This window comes from Saccostrea cucullata, unplaced genomic scaffold (genome assembly GCF_032062105.1).
Source record: "Saccostrea cucullata isolate Sc308-1 unplaced genomic scaffold, CSIRO_AGI_Scuc_v1 ctg951, whole genome shotgun sequence".
Lineage (NCBI taxonomy): Eukaryota > Metazoa > Mollusca > Bivalvia > Ostreida > Ostreidae > Saccostrea > Saccostrea cuccullata.
Genome location: NW_026940566.1, coordinates 23,617 through 42,500, shown reverse-complemented (window position 1 = coordinate 42,500; position 18,884 = coordinate 23,617).

The following is an 18,884-nucleotide window of genomic DNA, read 5'->3' as shown; positions in this document are numbered from 1 at the left end:
ATTGAAGAATTTTCCGCGAACTTTAAACCAACGTGAATATTATTTAACCTTTATATCATCTAAAGCAGACATTGGTATTATCACCTGAATATACAATGATCTGTAATACAAAAAAAAAAAAAAAAAAAAGAAACAAACTAAAGCAATTTTATTCTTGGCATGAAAGAAAAACAATCAAAACATCTTTATTGTTCTCCAAAGTGAAATAATTTAAATTCTGACCTTGTTGAATGTGCCGACGATAAAGTCACGGTCAACTAATCGCTCCACTGAATAGGCTAGCCATTTAGCGTGGATGGGTTTGATTTTTGACAATCTAAGATCAATATTGACATTTTCGATGTTTTCGCCTTTTTCTAATGCACATTTCACTTCATCAGCATAAAAATTTTGGAACTGTGACTTTAGAAGAGCTTTAAATTTTCCATTTATTTGAACATCTAAGGGCTGAAGCCTATCGGTACATTCTGCCGGTACATAAACAACCTTTATTCCTTTTTCCTCCATATAACTTAGTAATTCCTTGTCTTGATGGGCTTTGTACACATCAAAAATGCAGAGCGCTTTCTGTTTTAGAGGAAGATCGAGGTCATCGCGCACGTGTTCGACATACGGTAAAATGATCTTTTCTACGTAACGCTTCATTGTGTCTGCATTGCTCCAGTGATTTTCACTGTGGTGCACGTCCCATGACTTGGGGAATTGATATTCAGGGTGACACTTGTCTGTTAGGCCCTGGTATAGAAGCTGTGGGGGGAGAAGTTCACCGGGCTTCATAACTGCGGAACTGCGGTAACTTGGCGCTTGTCTTCTACCCCCTTGATTGGTACTTGCTTGGCACCTATTAAATAAATCAATAAATATTAAATTAATGTTCCAAAACAGTGTTTACAGTTAATTAAGGTTTAATGGTTTAATGATATATTTAGTCTAGAACAATATAATTACCATCCTATTAGTGTAAGATTTATAAAGACCTACCCCTTTCATGCATAGTCCATTCGCCGCAAGGAACTAAATTCACAGCTGTTTGATCCCAATTTATGATGAGTTCATCTGGAATCTTGAACTTTGTAATATTGTCAGATATTCTTTTCAAATATGCATTTTTTATGTCATCAGAATCTTCGGGAAAGTGTTTGATTCCTTTTGTGCCTTTCCGCTTCGAGAACCCCATTCTGTTCAGTAGATATCGCGCTCATTCCTTGGTAATGTCTATAATTGTACCTCCATTTTCTTTGAGTTGCGTGCTATCTTTGAACATCAAGATCCCCTTTGCCCCGGCCATGATAATTTGGGCATTAACAACCCCTCCAGCAACTCAGTCTCCGAATGTATATTTTTACAAGATCGTCATACTGTCCTAGTTTTAAGGACCTTCTACGGGGGTAGTGAGGCAGTTCACTCTGTTTATTTTTACTAGGACTACTTTGATACAGTTTTCGAATGCTGCGTATTGTGCTTTTGTTCACTTCTCTTCCCAGTTCCTTGCTGAAATGACGAGCAGCTTTAGCCGGACCATTTTCAATTGCGTATTGTGCCATCTTTGCCCTAGTCTCTGGTGTGAAAGTTCCATATTCCCTACGTTTTCTTTTTTTGGGAGTCACAGCTTTTTCTACCTCGATATTGCATGAAGCATTAAGCTGTGCTTCTTCATAATTTTCAATCTCTGTAGGGTCAGGCATTGTTGGAATGTTTGGACTTTTATTACCTAAAGTCCCACGTCTAACCCAATTAAGTATCGACATATTGACTGAACTGAATAACTTCAAGAGCGTAGGTGAGCTTTATTCACTTGTAATTATTTACGGGAGTTAACTCTATTACAGTATTAAATCTCTTAAAAGACCATGAGTTGTCTTTCTTTTTCCTAAACCAATCGTGAATATTATGTATTACAAAATCGATTTTCCGTGAAATTAAAACCACCGTGAAAGGTAAGTTTGCAGCAAACCTTGAAATTTTAGAAACGTGAAATTAAAGACGTCTACAATATTTTAAAAACATTCTTCCATTTCAGGGATTTATCAGCCTATTTTGGGAAACTCTATTTTTTGGAAATTGGGAAAAAGTTATCGGCTTTTTGATGAAATTGGGAAAGGTAATATATTGCTTAAATCATGTACTGTATACACTCTTCAGGTGCAATTTATTTAACATTCCAGCTGAAAGAACTTTATTTGGTAATAACCAATATTTGCCCCCCAAATCAAACTTTGATGGAGATATGTTTAATTAAGTTTTTCGTTGATATTTTGTGTAAAAGTCACCGAGCGCATGTGTGTTCAAGATCAATATTTTGATATAATGTGTAGAATGATAATATCAATGAAATATATCAATATTGTTCCTGAACGAACTTGCGCTCTATAAATTTTAAAGCTAAAATTGTTGAAATTTTGTCCATTTTGTCCTCTTTCTGAAAAAGGATATAAAATCAAACTAGTTTGTGACGTCATAAAAACAAAAATTGTGAATACACTGCTTTGACACTATAATATTTTCTGTTAATTTATATTTCTCATACAATTTATTGAATTCAGCACATTTCAGGAAGTTTTCAAAATTTGACTTTTGTGGGGGGCAAATATATGCAATATACCGCATATAGTTCTTTGGGCTACCAAACAGACAATTAAATATGATTAAACTTCATCAAACAAAATCAATTATGAATATTGAATAATCGACTAATAAGTAAATTTGAATTCAATGAATATAAATTTTATACAACTTATGGTAGTATGTATGGTTTATTTGTATATGAGATTCCAATTTAGGTCATGGGAGATAAAAACCTCGTGCAAAATACTATACTATTTTAAAAAATGCACATTTTCTAAAATGTGCATTGAAAATATATTTTTCTATCTGAAATAATGCCTGCAGATCTTACTATTCATTCATAGATCAATTGAGCAAGTGGAAATGAGTTAGTAAACCTATAGAATTACAATATCACTACTCCAGAAAACCAGAAGTCTCTGTTGAGACTGTAGCTCAAATCATTTGTACTTTTAATAAAGAAGGAGAAAAGTAGCAGTTGGGACTTAAAACTCTACAAAAGCAATAAACAGAATAATGATCCTTGGTTAAGTCTCTTTTTGAGGCAAGATTGCAATATGGCTACAACTGTAGGAGTAGCTTTTAATAAAAATTACATAATTTTCAATTTAAATTACTATGGCAACATAAATCATCAAAATCAAAAACACAAAACTGATAATTATGTATCTCAGTATAGTCTGCTTGCATGCCAAATTATATTATAATCAGACTCATACTGTCTTTGGAGTAGCATTTTGAAAGTATTTCACAGAAATTTCTATTTTTAGTAACCGTTCAATGACATCAAAACTAGATACACAGAATTATGTATCTTGTGTAGTCTACTTATGTGCCAAGTTACATTGAAATCAGACTTAAACTGTAGGAGGAGTAGCATTTTGAATGTTTTTCACAGAAATTTCTATTTTTAGCAACCACGGCAACACCGCTCATCGAAATCAAAAACTTGTACACAGAATTTTGTATCTTAGCGTAGTCTACTTGTGTGCCAAGTTATATTGAAATCAGACCAAAACTGTAGGAGGAGTAGCATTTTTGAATGTTTTTCACAGAAAGGATGATGTGACATAACTGCTATCTGGGGCCCCTTTTTCCACGACGAATTATATTTAATCTACAACGATGTTGGTAGTTTTCAAACATGAATGAATAAATGCGACGCCTTTTGAATAGTTTCAGTAGTTCAGACACATTTTAATTACAAGGAATACTGCATTATCTTTGATTTTTTAGACCCTATCAAAGCTAAATTCGGCCAGGTTTGTGCAAATATTTTCTTTTATGGCAAGAGAATGGGCGGGTATTAGTACAATAGAGGGATATGTGTGACCAAGAAGACCTTATATGGCTATCGTTATTATTTCGCACTTAGTCATTGTCCAATCCGATGACAGAACAACAAAAGATGCTGGTTTAAGTACGTTTACATTTTATTGCAGACACGTGGTTTAAGTCAATTTACATGTACCTGTTGTCCTTTTCTACATTTCAAACTTTTAAAATGGTCAGCCAATGCTGTTTATACTTAATACTACGCATGGATTTTCAGCATTTACGGTTTTTAGGACAAGAAATGCACATGAAACTTGTATTTACCGATACTCGGGAAAACGTGTAGACCTAGCGAATTGCTCACCAAACACGCTACAAAACTTTAAACTAATGTATATCATGTATATTCTATCCATTTTTTGTAACTGTATATAAATTTTACTGTGGTCTCGGAAATGGTACATATGTAGATCCGTGTATAATCTGTGACTCAAATGCATAAAAAAATATAGGAAAGCAGAAAAATTCCAAGCAAGTTTCCATAGTATTTTTGTGGTACTCACTCGTAACGAATTTCATTTAGCTGATTGGTCAGTTAGAAAGTGTCGCCTGTGCCTCGATTAGCATATGAATTCATTCTTACGTCAGAAAATCTATAGTTCCGTCGATCTGTTCATAATGGGAAAGGCTAACAAGATTTTACATTTTTTTAAAAAATAGCATGTGAGCGCAGTTAAGTACAATTTTCTCCTTTCACATATAGGTAGATTTCAATAAAATGCAGTGACCAGCCAAAGGAGAAAATTGTACCTACTTGCGCTCGTATATTTTAAGGGCTTCAAAGAGTGGGGCGGAGTTAAAATGCGATGGGAATTGGATGTAAACATGATACCCCTGCCCCAATAAAAGATCTGTATCTCTCAAATCACGTTTCTATTTTTGTTAGGAACACTTTTTTTAACAGTATTCTATAAAAGTGCACATATCAGTGATTAGTTACATACAAAAATTTGAGTAAAAATTTAGACATTTAATTTTTTGTCAATTTACCAGGGGCCGCAAGTCACCTCATCCTTTCTATATTTAGTAGCCACGCCTGGAACATTGTACATCAAAATCAAAAACCAATACACAGAATTATGTATCCTAATGTAGTCAACATGTGTGCCAAGTTATATTGATATCAGACCAAAAGCATAGGAGAAGTAGCATTATGAATGTTTTAACAGAAATTTCTATTTTTAGTAACCACAGCTACATCGCTCATTGAAATAAAAAACTGGGCTACTCCTCCTACAGTTTTGGTCTGATTTCAATATTAATTGGCACACAAGTAGACTACACTAAGATACATAATTCTATATATTGCTTTTTGTTTTCGATGAACGGTGTGGCCGCGGTTACTAAAAATAGAAATTTCTGCGAACTTCTTTCAAAATGCTACTCCTCCTACAGTTTTGGTGTGATTTCAATATAACCTGGCACACAAGTAGACTACTTTAAGATACATAATTCTGTATATCGGTTTTTGATTTTGATGAAGGGTGTTGATGTGGTAACTAAAAATATAAATTTTTGTGAACTACCGTAAAATCCGTTGTATTGGACGCACTTTTTTTCGACAGAAAATTGTTCAAAAGTAGTGATGCGCTCAATACATAGGAACAAAATTCAACCCCCTTTTTAAGTCACCTGAGTAAGCTCAGGTGACCTAGTGCTATCACTTTTTGTCCGTTGTGCATTAACATTTGAACGTTTTTAGCTTCTTCTCTGAAACAACTGAACCAATTTCAACCAAATTTGGCATATAGTGGCCCCAGGATCAGGGATTATGGTGTTAGGGCGCAGCTGTATTGATTATATAGACGTGTAAATGCATTATTTCTTTGAAAATCTTCTTCTTTGTTCCTGAGTATTAAATAAACTAATTAAGTACATAGTTATGATGAGCAGGAGTGTGCCAGGTTATATTGAAATCAGACCAAAACTGTAGGAGGAGTAGCATTTTGAAAGTACCGTAAAATCCCGTATATAGAGCGCAATGTTGTAAAAGACGCACCCCAGTTAAAAATCCTGAAAAAAACGCTGGTCCCCCAAGTGAAAAAAATCCTCAAACAAATCACTCTAAGAAATCACTAATGAATCAGTGATTTGAAGATGATTTGTAAGTGATGCAAATTCCCATGCAAATGAGCTAACAAATCACTCCTAACAAATTGTAAGCAAATCACCCTGAAATCACAACGAAATCACTTTGAATAAATCGTGTAGAAATCACTTCTGTTGAACAAATCGCAAGCAAATCACTCCAAATAAATTGCAAACAAATCATTTCAAATAAATTGCAAACAAATCACTTCAGTTTAACAAATCACTTTCAAATCACTCCAGGTGGTTACACACTTGTGTGTAGGATGCTCATGTAACCATCCCTCAAATATTTGAAACACACATGCATGCATACCGGTATTTGTTGTATATGAACAAAAAACTTTTGGCAAGTGTATTTTGAAATATAAACTTTTACTAGGATGTGTCCTCATTAAGATGGCATCATGTATTTTAGATATATACACATGTACTTGGCTCCAAATTCAGAATATGATATAAGCATTAATTGTTGACTTTTAGAAGTTGGTAAATGTTTTCTTATCTGAAATAAATATTTGTCTAGACACTTTGAAAAAGCCAGTACTTTGCTGAAGCTTATAGCTTATAGATTTTGTTTTAAACATTAACTGCCACCGACTTTGTTGTTGGTAGAAGAACAATAAATTGCATGTGAACATAGGGAATATTAACTGAATCTCAAGAGGAAATGATAGCATGATACAGTTATACATACCTTAAAACTATATTCTGCATGATTATTGAAAAAAACATCAGTTTCAACAAAAGAAGAGATCCAGGTATGAATCTAGAAGAGCACAATGTAGCTCCTTTCATTTCAATTCAAATCTGATTAATGAAAATTGGCGGTAGAGTTTCTAATACGGACCAATCAGCAAGCCAGGCGGAAGTTATGAAGTAAATCATTCTGAAATCACTCTGAAGAAGGGACATGAGATCAACAAATCATTTACAAATCATTTTGAAGAAAGACTAAGTTAACAAATCATCTTCAAATCACTCTGAAGAAAGACTAAGTTCCAGAAATCATGTTCAAATCACCTTGAAGAATGGCTAAGTTCAACAAATCATGAAGAAATCACTGTAACAATTTCCTAAGTTTAACAAATCACTCAGAAATTGTCTGAAATGGGAAAGAAATCATAAGCAAATCACCCTTTTATAACAAATTGTAAGCAAATCATAGTCATCATTTTAGTAGAAAGTGATTTAAGCATGATTTGTTAGATGAATTGCTTACAAATCACTGAAACAAATCACTTTTAAGTGATTTTAAAGCAATTTGTAGGCAATTTGTGAGTGATTTGTTTGAAAAATTTTTCACTTGGGGGCCTATGTAAAAAGCGCATCCCAAAAATGCGGAATCTGGATGTAACATTACTTTTTCTAGAACAGTAACTTAAAATAAAATACTAGTAATGAAAAATTTACGAATCTCAAACGAAAGTAGAATGTTAGTTGTTTCACTTTACATATTCAAGTGCACATGTGTGAACATTTTAATTTAATCTTGGTAATAGTTATCTAACAAGAGGTAATAATACTTGATTATTTTCTTTTTAATTAATTCCAAGCCAAGCGTGTTATCAATTTATGCTTACCAGTAGAATGCATATATACCAACCGTGTGTCAGTATGTACGTAAACAAAACTGGGTCATACCCAAGCGATATTAGCTTAATGTCGAAAATTTGGCTTTTAGTAATCAAACAGTTCTTGGTATCCATTGATAATTTTCTTGAATTTAATTGACTGTATATATAATTTACAAATATGTTTATATATGTGCTTACACTGGCTAGTGTTTTAATAACGCAGGTGTTGAAGTGATAATTGTTATATAAACAATGGTCATGGCCTACGTGACAACATAGACTGAAGTTAAATATAGCAATGACGTGCCAATAGAATCCCTAACAATTTAGAATCTACACTATTTCTACTTAAGAACCACTAGGCCAGGAAAGCTGAAACTTATGTGGAAGCATCCTTGGGTAGTGTAGATTCTAAATTGTTCAAATCATGACCCCCGGGGGTAGGGCGGGGCCACAATGGGGAATCAAAGTTTTACATAGAAATATATAGGAAAAAACTTCAAAAATCTTCTTCTCAAGAACCACTGGGCCAGTAAAGCTTAAACTTTTTTGGAAGCATCATGGGGTAGTGTAGATTTTAAATTGTTTAAATCATGACCCCCAGGGGTAGGGCGGAGCCACAATGGGGAATTAAAGTTTTACATAGAAATATATAGGAGAAATATTTGAAAATCTTCTTCTCAAGAACCATTGGGACATTTAAGCTGAAACTTATGTGGGAGCATCCTGGGGTAGGGTAGATTCTAAATTGTTCAAATCATGACTCCCGGGGGTAGGGCGGGGCCACAATGGGGAATCAAAGTTTTACATAGAAATATATAGGAAAAAACTTCAAAAATCTTCTTCTCAAGAACCACTGGGCCATTTAAGCTGAATCTTATCTGGAAGCATCCTGGGGTAGGGTAGTGTAGATTCTAAATTGTTTAAATCATGACCCCCAGGGGTAGGGCGGAGCCACAATGGGGAATTAAAGTTTTACATAGAAATATATAGGAAAAATCTTTGAAAATCTTCTTCTCAAGAACCACTGGGACATTTAAGCTGAAACTTATGTGGGAGCATCCTGGGGTAGGGTAGATTCTAAATTGTTCAAATCATGACCCCCGGGGTTAGTGCGGGGCCACAATGGGGAATAAAGTTTTACATAGAAATATATAGGAGAAATATTTGAAAATCTTCTTTTCAAGAACCACTGGGCCAGAAAAGCTGAAACTGATGTGGAAGCATCCTGGGGTAGCATAGATTCTAAATTGTTCAAATCTTGACCCCCGTGGGTTGGGCGGGGCCACAATGGGGAATAAATATTTTACATAGAAATATATTGGAAAAATCTTTGAAAATCTTCTTCTCAAGAACCACTGGGCCAGAAAAGCTGAAACTTATGTGGAAGCATCTTGGGGTAGTGTAGATTCTAAATTTTTTCAAATCATGACCCCCGGGGATAGGATGGAGCCACAATTGGGAATCAAAGTTTTACATAGAAATATATAGGAAATTTTTTTAAAAATCTTCTTCTCAAGAATCACTGGGCCAGAAAAGCTGAAACTGATGTGGAAGCATCCTGGGGTAGTGTAGATTTAAAATTGTCTAAATTATGATCAATGGGGTGGGGTGGGGTCACAATATGTATTACAAGGGGGTATCTGGTAAAGAACAGAATGGCCAAAGCTTCTCAGGTGAGCGATGTGGCCCATGGGCCTCTTGTTGAACTTTATGACTAATCCTTTTTAAAACATTTAATCCCATTATTTGAGACACTGAGAGGTTTAGAATCATCAAATCATCAAGTCTTCTAAAAAGCATCTTGGGACCTTAAAACATATTTATAAAAAAGGAGGTCACTGTGACCTACTTTTTGAATTTTGCAGGCATTTGTTGTCAAATGTGTTTAAAAGGCATATTTTGATTACCTTCAGACCTATGATCATCAAACCAATTCAGTAGATGCATCTTGGGACTTCAAAAAACATTGACTAAAATGTAGGTCACGATGACCTACTTCGACATTTTATGGCTCTATTGAAGCATCTTAGGTATTTATTGGCTTAGAATCATCAAACTTTGTGAGTTGATGCATCTTGGGTTTTCGGAGAGTGACGACCAAAAAGTAGGTCACGGTGACCTACTTTTGACATTTTATAGCTTTATTTACATGTAAGATTCTCTGGTACTTATTGGCTTTGAGTCATCAAACTTTGTCAGTTGATGCATCTTGAGTTTTCGGAGAATTACGTCTAAAAAGTAGGTCACAGTGACCTACTTTTGATATTTTTATGGCTTTTTTTAAGTATCTCTGGTACTTGCTGGTTTATAATCAGCAAACTTTGTTAGTTGATACATCTTAGGTTTTCAAAGAATATCAACCAAAAAGTAGGTCACGGTGACCTACTTTTGAATATCTCAGGTACTTATTGGCTTAGAATCATGAAACTTTTTCAGTTGATGTATCTTGGGTGTTTGAAAATCCTCTACTAAAAATTAGGTCACAGTGACCTACTTTTGACATTTTATGGCTATATTTTAGTAACTCAAGTACTTATTGGCTTAGAATCTTCAAACTTTGTCAGTTGATGCATTTTGGGTTTTTGGAGAATGTAGACAAAAAGGTAAGTCACAGTGGCTTACTTTTAAATATATCAAATACTTAATGGCTTAGATTCTTCAATCTTTGTCTATTAATGCATCTTGAGTCCTCAGAAAACTTAAGTCTTAAAGTAGGTCACTGTGACCTTCTTATGTTTTTTAGTGCCCCGCAAGGATTTGACCTGAGTAACTCTGGTGACCTTTTGCTATCGGTTTTTGTCCATCGTCGTCCCTCGTGTGTTAACATTTGAACATTTTCAGCTTCTTCTCTGAAACCACTTAATTTCAACCAAATTTGGTATACAGCATCTATGGGTAAAGGGGAAAAAAAATTATGAATTTTATGGTCCCCGCCCCCCTGGGGCCTGAGGGGTGGGGCCAAAACCACCAAAATTATTGCAATCTTTAAAAATCTTCTTTACTCCTGGACATGAAGCAGACATATTGTGGGCATGAATGAAATGAGCATTGAGTTCTCTACCAAAATTGTGAAATTCATGGCCCCAGGGTCAGGGGTTCTTGTGCTAGGATGGGGCTATATAGATTATATAGTGAAAATGCATTATTTCTTTGAAAATCTTCTTCTCTGCTCTTGGGTATTAAGTAAACTAACTAAGTACATTGTTAAATTGAGCAAGAGTGACTCTTCCAAAATTGTGAATTTTATGGCCCCAGGGTCAGGGGTTCTGGTGTTAGGGCAGGGCTCCATGATTTTATAGTGAAAATGCATTTATTCTTTGAAAATCTTCTCCGATTCTGGGTATTATATAAACTAAAAAGGCACATAGTTATGATGAGCAAGAGTGCCACTTCCCAAATTGTGAATTTTATGGTCCCAGGGTCAGGGTTTCTGGTGTTAGGGCGGGGCTCTATTGATCATATACTAAAAATGCATTAATTCTTTGAAAATCTATGCTCTGCTTCTGGGTATTAAATAAACTAATTACATGTAAGTATATAGTTATGATGAGCAAAAGTGCCACATCTTAAATTGTGATTTTATGGCCCCAGGGTCAGGGGTTCTGGTGTTAGGGTGTGGCTCAATTGATCATGTTGTGAAAATGCATTCATTCTTTGAAAGTCTTCTCTGCTTCTAGGTATTAAATAAACTAACTAGGTACATAGTTATGATGAGAAAGAGTGCTTCTTTCAAAATTGTGAATTTTATGGCCCCAGGGTCAGGGTTCTGGTGTTAGGACGGGGCTCTATTTATTATATGGTGAAAATGCATGTTTTCCTTGAAAATCTTCTTCTCTGCTTCTGGGTATAAAATAAACTAAATAAGCACATAGTTATGATGAGCACGAGTGCCTCTTCCAAAATTGTTAATTTTATGGCCCCAGGGTCAGGGGTTCTGGTGTTAGGGCGGGGCTCTATTTATTATATGGTGAAAATGCATTTTTTTCTTGAAAATCTTCTTCTCTGCTTCTCGGTATTAAATAAACTAACTAAGTACATTGTTATGAAGAGCAAGAGTGCCACTTCCAAAATTGTGAATTTTATGGCCCCTGGGTCAGGGGTTCTGGTGTTAGGGTGCGGCTCTATTGATTATATAGTGAAAATGCATTAATTCTTTTCCTTTGCTCCTGGGTTTTATTCCAATGATCCAAGTATATGTATATTTATGATGAAGAAAGGTGCATCTAGCAAAATGGTTATTTTTTATGACCCCTTGGTCAGGAGGGGGGGTTACATTGTCTGAAAATTAATTAATGCTTTGATATCTGCTCTTAAGTATTAATTAACCATTTTATGATAAAATTTGCAAAATTTTGAAATATGTGGCCCCAGGGTCAGTGGTTCCTTTGGGGTGAGGTGCACAACTGGTTATAAAGTGGAAGTGCATTTTCTCTTTGTTACTCTGATCTACCTGTTTATATTAATGAATTGTGAATTTCATGGCCTCAGGGGTAAAACATGAACGAATTTTAATTGTTTGAAAGTTGTTACATGATAATTAGGTGACCTATAAGGCCCGTGGGCCTCTTGTAGATAATGAGTTTTGACTGTATATGTATATTACTGTGTGTCGTTATTGACAGATGGAGCTGTGGACCTGGACGTGGACAGAAACATGACGGACAACTTCAGATCCTACATGGACCACCTCTCTCACCTGTCTACTGAACAGGAAAGTAGTGCATCACCATGGCAGCTTCCTAACAATGACCCAAATACGGTAGACATGTGCTCATCTTCAGATGAATCGTTAGATGGGAACCAGTCTACTCAGGGCTCCAATGAAGGTCACTATTCTCAATACTGAATTTTTAGTAAACTCTGCTGTATTCGTCCGTCGTTGTGCTCCTTCAGTCGTCCATTGTGGGTTAACATTTGAACATTTTCAGCTTCTTCTCTGCAACCACACAACCAATATCAACTAAATTTGGCACAAAGCATCTATGGGTGAAGGGGAACAAAAATTGTAAATTCCATGGTCCCTGCCCCCCTGAGGCCTGAGGAGTGGGGCCAAAAGCACTAAAATTAATGCAATCTTTAAAAATCTTCTTTACTCCAGGAGATAAATCAGTCAAACTGTTGGCATGTTTGTAATCAGGATTGAGTCCTCTACCAAAATTGTGAAATTCATGGCCCCTGGGTCAGGGGTTCTAGTGCTAGGGTGGGTTAAATTGATTATACAGTGAAAATGCATAAATTCTTTGAAAATCGTCTTCTCTGCTCCTGGGCATGAAATAAACTAACCAAGCACATAGTTATCTTTAATAAGGCTGCCTCTAACAAAATTGTGAAATTCATGGCCCCTGGGTCAGGGGTTCTAGTGATAGGGCGGGGCTCTATTGATTATATAGTGAAATTGCATAAATTCTTTGAAAATCTTCTTCTCTGCTCCTGAGTATTAAATAAACTAACCAAGTAAAAAGTTATGATGAGCAAGAATGTCTCTTCCAGAATTGTGAATGTCATGGCCCCTGAGTCAGGGGCTCTGGTGTAAGGATGGGGCTCTATTGATTATATTGTTAAAATACATTAATTCTTTTAAAAATCTTCTTCTCTGCTCCTGTGCATTAAATAAACTGCAAGTACATAGTTATGTTGAATAAGGCTGCCTCTTCCCAATTTGTGAATTTCAGGGCCCCTGGGTCAGGGGTTTTGGTGTTAAGGCTAGGTTCTATTGATTATAGAGTGAAATGCACAAATTCTTTCAAAATCTTTTCCTTTGCCCCTGGTTAATATGCCATTGATGTAATTTCATATTTATAATGAAGAAAGGTGCCTTTTTCAAAATGGTTAAAGTCTGAAAATAAATTAATGCTTTGAAATCTGCTCTTCAATTAATCAACCATTTATGATAAAATGAAATTTATGATAAAATTTCTAAATATGTGGCCGCAGGGTCAGTGGTTTCTGTGGGGTGGGGTGCACATCTGGTGGTTATAAATTATTAAGTATAATTAATTTAAGTGGAAATGCATTTTCTCTTTGTTACTCTGACATACCTATGGGTATTAAGTAACCAAAGTAAGCATGCTAAGTGTGTAATTATTATAAGCCTCTTTCAAAATTGTGAATTTCATGGCTTTTGGATTAAACACCAACCAGGTTCAATTGCTGGAAAGTTGTTAAATGTTACTCAGGTGACCTATAAGGCCCATGGGCCTCTTGTTTTCTTATAACTTTTTTTATGGTTGACCAATTAAGTTCAAATTTCGTATGGTGGTTTAGTAGGCAGAAAGACATATTTTAATGCCAAGTTTGATTCTGTATGTCTTTTGGTTTGGAGTTGAGGTGGTGGGTAGATTCCTTAAATATGCATTAGAATGAATGGGCAAAGAGAGATAACTGCTGAGAATGTTCCTATTGTAATCTATGAAATCTTTTGCAAGAATTAACCTTCCAGTCCAGTTGAAGAAAATCCTAAGCATTATCTCTATCTGTCATATTGAGATTAATCACTGTACCACCTCTGTTGGAAGTTAAGGTCAATTTTGAATGATATGAATTTAAATATTGTTCATACTCTATGTAGGTTAAAATACCACACACAATAAGTTATGATTTTATTGAATTCCTAAAAACCAAGATATATATATATATATATATATATATATATATATATATATATATATATATATATATATATATATATATATATATATAAGGAGAAAGGCCGAAAACTGTCCATTCTGTGAGAGAAAGAACTAATCGAGGGCCGTACCTACTTAAAACATGATTCTCTTTGTTCTGAAAATTTAACAAAAAATGTGCAAAACAGGTAGCACACATACTATAAATTCATTGTTTACAGAATGGACAGTAACAGGTAAGCTTGGGGTGCACAGCAATTTGTTGAATAGCCATTGTGTTTCCGTTGCAAATAACAAAAGGTCTTTGTCTAAAGAATGGACAGTTGCAGGTGGATTTCGGGGGATGCTAGTATTTATATAAGAATGCAACTCCTCAAAATCACTTTATATTTTGCGTTGTAAAGGCAAACATGTTTCCCTCCAATGGAGAGAATATATGACAGAATTGAAATCGAATGGAAAGCAAAAGATGCACACAACCAGTGATACTTTGACCTCGAAACAGAGAATACTATTAGCATAAAAGAAAATATTATCCAAACTTTTATCCCTTCAAAACTTCGACGACAAATACAGATGTTTCAAATTCAAACCGGAAATTAATTCGAATTCAGTTTTTGAGGATATAAAATTGCAGCAGTGTAATGGTGAAATGCAAATTGTGTTCCGAGTGTTTGATAGCCATGGGCCAAACTTCGACCTGAAGATGTATATTAAATCAAATCTGGAAATGTTTCAATTTTGATTATTTGCTACCGAAATATTCAATGCAGCAGTGTAGTTTTCATGGTGCTAACTGTTTTCTGGGTGATGGATTTAATATAAGCCTACTTCAAGCTTAAAATGGATTAATTCTTCTTGAGGGAATGATGCTTGCAAAATCTTAATCAAATGTGAAATTGTGTCATTTAAATTCAAGTTTTGTGAATTGAAAAAATGTGCATTACTCATGGATTTAAATTTGTAAAATCGAACAGATCCGATGCAGACACTGTGTTCTGGATTAACTTATATATAGTTCTTTTTTGTTTCTCACATGTACATTAAATCATATTTATTTAACATGTTAATTTGTTTTTGTTTCTCTATTGTGCACATGCTAAGGTTTACCTGTAACTATCCATTCTGTTTGTTTTAACTGTCCATTCTGTTTGATTTTAACTGTCCATTCTTATTGAAAAAAATGTCCATTCTTAAAAAGAATGGACAGTTTTCCTACAAGAATGGACAATTACAGGTGACTTAATGGAATGTTAGGGGAGTTAGCTCAACACTAAGCTATAGAATGGACAACACAAACAAAAGGTTTACGTCACAATCATGTTTTAAATTATATTATTAAGGTCTTCCGTTTCCAACGGAAGACCTTCTACTGATTCTGATGATTAAGATTATTCTTATTATTCTTTTTTTTTTTTTCTTCCTAGACGCCAACTTTGAGGCCTCATATCTCACTCATTTCTCAATGGATTTTGCTCAAATTTTCAGACATTATAGACAGTAATGAACTCTATCAGAATGTTGTCTAACATTTCAAAAATTTACTTCCGCTTATGAGTTATTTCCCTTTAAATGAAAAATTATAGGCTTTCATTTCCAGATAAAGGCTCAGAAACCACAAAAGCTGGAGCAGAAATTTTACTGGTTTTAGATAACAGAAGGATTGAAGTTGTGCACATCGGTTTTTGTTTTTCGATTTCTGTATTCAAAATGGCACTTTATAGGGGTCAAAAATTAGAACGCGTAAAAGAGCGAAAATTAACACATATTTTCTTTTTTATCTTGAAAACTAAAAATATTTTGTTAAGACATGTTGAATAAAAGTTGTGCATAATTGCAAGAGCTTTCATTTAATATCATTTAAAAGGGGCTGGCCCCTAAAATTAGGGATCTAGGGCCCTTGAAAGTTTTTGCTTTATAACTCAAAAACGGTAAATATTTCGAAATGACTGTCGATTAAAAGTTGTGCTTTAACATCTTATTGATCTCATGAAATTGTTATTTTGTTCGAGTCTTGTTTTAAATGAGCTAGATGCATGACCCATAAATGTACAGGTAATTCTTTTCACTCAGCACGTAAACGCGAGCTCCTCATGCGTGTAACCAAAACAAACTTACTATAAATAATAAACATGGCTACATTGGATGCTAATATTTTTTAAAATAAGGTTCTTGAAGTGCTTTGTGTTTTGTCCCAAATTATATATCATGAATATTCACTGACAACTTTCCCTTTTATTTCATTTTTTTAAAATCATATAAACCAAGTCTACTAAAAAGGGAAGAAAAGATAATCGTTTCTTCTTATCATATAAAAACAAACAATATAGTGAGAAAATAAAACATAACTATAAAGCATATACTATTCACAGCCATTAAGTGCACGCCTTTTACATTCACCTTGTTTGTTTACAATTATATAACGCGCCTCCCTCGATAACGCAGGGCAAAGTCGGTCACCGGGAATCAATCGGCGTGTGATCCCGCGACCCACAGTCATACACAAAAGAAACCACAGAATGGTTAAATTAATTTTGTTAACTAATTGATGAGTAGATAAATATGTTGAATCTTTCAGATTATTTCATAGTATCTTTGACTGATTATGTCGCTAGTGCATTTCATTCAATAATTTATTAGCTGAATTAAATGAAAGTTGCATATAATTATTCTTTTTTTATAGCAAATGTTTTTCTCGATATCGAGGTCATGATCTGTTTACTTCAAATACCATCGAGAATATGCTACTTTTATTAATTTCTACTAGTGATAGATTTTTTGTATCTTAAATGTACATGTATGTAAGTCAATATACACTGTACGTTCTTTTGTCGACGTCCTTTAAATGTACAACTGTAGACGTCCCAAATATACAAATATCGAGCGTTTTATCAGAATACATCAATACAAAATACCACATTCACACGCGCCACCAAAGTATGTAGATAGAGACACACATGCGTAACTTATTCCATTAGACAACTAATTAACCTTGAACAAATAATTATTTTCTATTAAACTTGTAATTTTTTGCGAGCAGGTTTCGTTATTTTTTCTTATCAGCTCTCGTATTGCTTAAGGTTTTATGGAGACATATAATGTACATGCATGCAAGTACAGAACATGCACGTTTTATAACTAAAGTATAATGCATATGCAAGAGTGCCCAAATATACGCATGTAGAGCCTAATCTGCGTTTGAAATACAGACATTAAAGTGAACTAATTATAGGTCCGTGGAGTTGATTATGAGTTGTTTTTATAACGGGTAACCCATCCTGTCATCCTGGCCAGTCATCGTCACGGTTTGTAACATCATAATTACACAGGTAAATACTAAGGTGTCAGTCTATATATTTTCACCTTTTTTTTCCCATAAAAAATAAATTACCGAGAGATGTATCGTTTTCTCTTTTAATATATCAATTGACAGCATTTACGAACAGCTGTTAAAATACAGGCCTGTGTAAACGGTAAATCAAAAGAAAGGAAATCTGCGGTGTGAAAAACAGAAAATATATGTAATACCTCATTCTCTGAGGATTACGTTGTCTTCAGATAACTAAAATAAATTTATGTCCGTCGAATTTTAGTTTAATCAGAGCATTTACTGATGTGTACCTGTACACGCAGTGTGTCACTTTTTCTAAGCCTTCGCCCAAACGAACAATTTAACAAATCTTGAATTAATTAAATAACACTATCCCTTTCACATATCCACACACATTCGCCTATGCCTGAAATCTAATAAAAATCAGATTTTTGACCATTTCTTTATTTTATCAAGATCGGTTGTAAGAGATAATGTAGGAATATTAATATCAGTGTCCACTATTGCAAACAATGATGTATCATCCGCGAATAATCGAATTTCATTATGTATGCCCTGCTAGTGTTACGACGCACTTTGAAAAAAAATTTCAAAGTGCGTTAAATTTGGGACCAAATCAACGCACTTTGAAAAATTAAAATTTCTTTTCAAAGTGCGTTAATATCGACCATATTAACGCACTTTGAAAAAATGTGTATGGCTTGGTCAATATTCTTGCAAATCGTTGGTATGATAAATAATTGAACCTGTTTGATAACTCTTCGGTATGGTCACTTTACGATGTGAAAGTGAGCGATTTTGATTTTTCCATTCATGTACTTTGAAAATTCTTTCTCTCCTAAATATTTTACTGAACAAATTTTTTTTACAGTTTTCATTTTATGTAAACTAAAATTTATTGAAAATTTTTAACGTCATACCAGTTATATTGGTGTGTAGCATAGGATTCTGTACGGGGGGGGGGGGGGGGGGGGAGGGGGGGGGGTGTCACACAAATGTTTTGCGCAGACATTATATAGGCATTGAAAATTGGGGCTTACCTTGGGGGTGTATCCACTTTCAATTTTAATTACTAAAATCTATAAGTCTAGAATTTGTTTTATGCATTTTTTTCAAAGTGCGATGCCACAATGCCCTCAGTAATATCATTACAGTTTACATCCACCTCTGTCGCCTTGTGTCTAAAAGTTTTGCAGGCGAGTCCTCGTTCACACGTGCATGGCCGCAGAGAGCCGCAGACATGTCGGTGTTAAAATACATCGTGTGCTCCGATAGTTCTAAATGGAAATAGGCTTTGAAATCATGTCGACTCTTTCATATTATTTTATTTTACTCAATCTCATGCTTGTTTTAATCAAT